This window comes from Xiphias gladius, chromosome 22, assembly GCF_016859285.1.
Source record: "Xiphias gladius isolate SHS-SW01 ecotype Sanya breed wild chromosome 22, ASM1685928v1, whole genome shotgun sequence".
NCBI lineage: Eukaryota > Metazoa > Chordata > Actinopteri > Istiophoriformes > Xiphiidae > Xiphias > Xiphias gladius.
In genome coordinates this window covers 7,780,508-7,785,890 of record NC_053421.1, presented here as the reverse complement: position 1 = coordinate 7,785,890, position 5,383 = coordinate 7,780,508, and positions in this window count along the sequence as shown.

Below are 5,383 nucleotides of genomic sequence, written 5' to 3'. Positions count from 1 at the left end.
CAGAGGGGTCTGACCAATCAGCGACATTGTTAACATTCTCAATAAAAATATATATAAAAAGACTTGTAATGCTGATTTTACAGTGCTATTATGAAGTTTGTCCTAAGTCTATACTGTATGCTAATAGAATTATGTATACAATATGAACTAATGATAATCAGGCACTTATTTAGTCAGTATAAGATAGATTGATATACTTAACTTGATTTTCTTAATTTTTTAGGTTTTCCAAGCCACTCTGCACATCTTCCTTTTAATTTATTTATTTCAGATATGCAGGTATGTTTATACTGTTAATTTTTGTTATTATTTTTTCAGTTCTCTAATGGCAAATTCTGTAGTTTCAAATCAGTTTCTGATTCCCTTCATGTTTTTGCAGTGTGCAGGACCTAATAGCCTATGACTCGGTGACTTCCTTCATTACTTAATGACAAGCTAAATCTTACATTTTAATATCAGGTGTGAAAATCTGGGTGGTATGGTGTTGTGCGGTATATATACTGCACCGTGCAAACGTTTTAGGCTCTAAAGGTAAAGTGAGGCTGCTTTCAAAAATAGTAGCATTTATAGTTTTTACTAAACAAAGAACTTCATAATAAGTGCAGTAAACGGAAAAAAATCTAAATCAAATCAATATTTGCTGTGAATACCCTTTGCCTTTAAAACAGCACCAGTTCTCCTCAGTACACTGTTAAACAGTTTTTCAAGGTACCTGGCAGGTAGGTTGTTCCAAGCACCTTGGAGAACTTGCCCCAGTTCTGTGGATTTAGGCTGTCTCAGTGTGTTCTCTCTCTTCATGTAATCCCAGACTGACTCCATGATGTTTGGATCAGGATTCTGTGGGGGCCAGACCACCTGCTGCAGGACTCTTTGTTTTTCGTGTTGCTGAAGATAGTTCTTTATTACTCTGGCTGTGTGTTTGAGGTCATTGTCTCATGCTGCAGAATGATCTTGGGACTGACTGATCAGATGCTTTCCTGATGGTATTGTGTGATGGATAAAAACCTAAACACCTAATGCGACTAAAACTTTTTTTGGTTGCTGAAAAGGATGCATGACTGCGACTTGTAAACCTTTCAAAATTCCCATAATTTCCTCTTGGTGTTGATACAGTGAAACATTTCATTTATAAAGTGGGATCCAAGTCAACGTTTTGTTGAATGTGAAAACATAGGCTTTCGTCCAGACACCACCAATATTTCTCCTGAAAGCCTGTGTGTAACTTCTTTATGAGACTAAAACCATTTGAGGGCAAATATAGTCATGATGAACCCCCACTTACCAGCCTGCTGAATTTCTATGAAAACAATCCGATCATTTCCAATCATTTGACTTTTCCACAAGGTTAGAATGTCTTAACTGTGCATCTGAATCATCCTTTTTCCTCCCCCTTCATTTCAGCAGCTGCCTCATAAAGGTGCCCATGTGTCGACCATACCGACAACAGCCAATATCAGCTACTAAATGACCCATCTCTAATAGGTTTCACTACTACCTTGTTTTCTTGACAACCACACGGCACTGTCTTGTATCCTCACACAATTCTGCCCTTGTTACCACTGGGCTCTCTCTCTTCCAGTCTCACTTCTCCCTGCTGCCTGACAGCAGGTAGAAATGAGTCATAAACAGACACCACTCACCGTGGCCAGTTGCTGTTTTACTGGGTGCTTCTGACATAGTCAGCTCTGGCTCAGTGGCAGTTCGCTTTAAAATGAAAAAAAAAAAGAGAAAACACAGCTTTTACTCCACTGAAGCCTCCTTTGAGTCATCCCCCTGTTGCAGGAAAGGTTTTTCAGTAAAAAGAGGCACCCATACAATCATTTGATCATTTTGGCAAGCATCATTTGCCAAACATATCATTTGATTGATTAGAGCATTCATAGATTTAGTTCAAAGAATTAAAAGCTCCAGCCAGCTTTGCTGCTTCTACGTTGGCTTTATAAGGTCGCAATGAAATATTTTACGTGTTAAGGTTTTTAAACAAGTTTTCAGTAATGTGAGCTGCCTGTGCTCATAAGCATTCCTTCATTTCAATTTTTGCTTGATGTATTTGTATATTTTCATTCTGTGTCTTGTGTGTTCCTTGTCAGTGTTTCCTTAAGTATTTGAATTGTTGAGTATTCTATGTTTAATATGTAAAAGTATTATATGCATTTCACAAACATGTGTTGCATAATTGTGATATTTGATGTTTAAACTGTCCATTTTCCTGGAGGAAAAACACTTACAGTATGAATCTTAATTTTAAAGTTTTAAAGTTAGGGACTTTACGGACTTGAAGTTAGGGAAAGGAGGTATGAAAAGAGTGAGGGTACTGTAAGTTTTCTTTTGGCTGGAGAGGGTCTTACTTTTTTACAAAGTGAAAAAGGAAGCAATAATTTTTGTACAGTCCGTTATCAAGCAGGAAGACTTCTATGTGTCCTCCCAACCTTACATTAGTGCACAATGATCAAAACCCAATAATTGTTCCTCCATGAAACAAACATATATGCACCATATTGTCCATTTTCAGTGTAATGTGAGTTGTGTGCTTTCATTTTATGTGCAGGCAATAATACTTGGTATTACACAATACTGAATTAGGAAGGGAAAATCTTCAATGGTACAGGCAAAGCCAGTAAGCATTCTCAGATAAGTTCAATACCGCAAGCTAAATCCAAAATGACAAGAAATCATGTATTTTAAAGACTGATATGAGGGCCAAATTGCATTGGTTTCTCTTGTTTCCACCAGCTAATCTTCATTTTTTTTTTTTAAAAAAAAGGTGCTTTGGAGGTGGTATTTTGGAAAAACGTGCAGGGGAATTCTCTTTCCTTTATTCTCTTTCCCACCTTCTGATTTCGTTCAATTCTTTCCTGACGCCACACTAATGTTATTTTGCTGATAACATGTTGAATCAGTTTATCCCATCCAGGCTTCAGACTCTTTGAATTATCCTTCTGTTCAACACTAACCCTTGATCAGTTTTTACATTTGCTAAAAGAAGTCTCAGATTGAGTAAATATTGAAATTTGCAAACCAAACAATCCTAGCCACTGAACACAATTAGAGCCTGAACTGTGCTCAACCCGTGTTTTTTAAAAGTTGATGTGCCAACTTGCTCATCCATCCCCTTAGAGAAAAGAAAAGCCAAACCCATGAATTGTAGAGAGTTGGGAAAATGGACATGGGGTGATTGAAACAAACAATAAAGCAAATCCAGGGGATGGATCCAGGCAGTTTCCTGCTGGACATTTTATAGTAATATACTGCATATCAAATATTAAACACATGATAAATAACCTGTGGGATGGAGCACTTGGTGGAAGGGACATGAAATCAGTTTACAACTGTAAAATATTTTGTATAATACTGTAGATTTGACTTTATATGTGTTTGTATTGAAAATGACGGGAGACAGTTCAGGGAACTGATTAAAGCAAACAAACTAAAAGTTCCAACTGCTTAAGGAATTCATTTGGGAATTTGCAGAGAGTTAGATGATAAGATCGATACCACTCATATCTGTCCTTTCAGTATGAAGCTGGAGCCTGCAGATAGTTATGTTAGCTTTGCAGTACACACCGGAAACAGGGGGAAACAGCTAGCTTTGTTTTTGCATTTCTGTACAAACTACTCCCAAGTTTTAAGTCGACCCCAAGTTTTAAGTCGACAAGTTGCGGACTATGTGCCCAAATATTTCTTGGCCATGAGCAACGACTTCCCGAAGTCTTGTTGACAATTATCAAGTTGCCAGGCAGTCCTTGCCAAGAAATAGCCTGGCTCAAATCTCTGCTTACAACTGCAACTTTACATTTTCACACCTCAGTTTTTGTACAAATTAAACAAACAAGATATATTGCATTAGGTAGTGGTCTTCAGAAGTGCTGGTAGGTGGATTTTGTTACATTCTGACAGAGCCAGCTAGCTGTTTCCCCCTGTTTCCAATCTTTATGATAAGCTAAGATAACAGCTGCTGGCTGTAGTTTCATATGTAATGTACAGATGTGCGAGTGGTATCAGTCTTCTCCTCCCACTCTTAACAAGAAATCAAATAAGCATATTTCCCAACATGTCAAGCTATTCCATTAACGAAAAGGCTATGCTATTGAGCACAGTTATTGCAAAAGATTAGCCTAATATTACTTCACTTTGATTGTTTATCAGATTCAACTGTGTGGATATGGCTTATGGTGGTCTGCTCTCTAACATAAACACGTCTTGGCAATGTTTTTGCAACTTTGTAATCGCGCATGTAGCTAATCATTTGTTCCCAGCAGCACCCATACTACCCAACCAGGCTAGTGAATGAAGAGGATTGCGATAAAGGCTTATCAAAACTTAAAACAAAGTCCATAAGAGTGGAGTAAACATATACAGTCATCCACCATTTCTGTCTTTGTAAATCAAAGCATGTGTGTGTTTTTGTTGGATGAAGCAGTTGCTGGCAGTGATGGCTTTGACCACACATGATATCCAGGTTCAATACTGGGATGCTGTCAGGAACACCAACACATTTCAGCATGCAAAACAGTTATCCATCATTCTTCGTGTTTGTCTTGTAGAAAATACTCCTCTGCCTTAATGGGATAAACTTAAATGGCACTGAAATAATGGAAATAAATATCCAATGAAAAACCTCAGCTCTCCAGTTCCATGAAAGCTTTCTTGGTCAACAAATGAATCGAAGAGAGAGAGAGGAGATGACACTGCCAAAGACACCCACCACTGGCCCCATTCTAATATCTGTCAAAATATAAATCAATAAGATCTGAAGACAAAAGACTTGGCATTGGATGTTGCAGAGCCAAGCATCCCTGCTCTGAATCCGAATTCCAGCATCTCATATGAATTTCAATGATTCTTTTTAAAACTTTTTAGATATGCATCGCCTCGCTCCGCGTGCGTGTCAGGTTATAAATCAGCGGCCCACACTCCTGATTATGAACCCAGTGCTGACTTCAGCACTGTCACACTCAGTGGCAATGGGAGGAAGGTTATCGACCAGGCCTATGGGCCAGAAAACAATATAACGAGTACCCAATGGCAGCGAGCATGGCAGAACATCTGCGCAACACATGTCCGCTGCACAAACAAGGAGTGACTTGTACTCACACACATCAGCAATATCACAGACGGCACACAAGGAAGTCGATCAATATTTGACCCCTCTAATCCTTTCTCAATAAGCTCTTCTCCCATGCTCACCCCTCTCGTTATGCATAACTTCACTTTTCCTCTGCAATTTTCTTTGAAAACATGATATTACAGAGAACATGGTGCTATCTCCAAATTTGCGGTCAAGAGCATTCTTACCAGGAAAGAAAAGTGAAATCTGATAACTCCAGATTATGCTGTTTAGTTACAGGCTTCCACTGCACAGGGGATGGGATTTGAATATTCC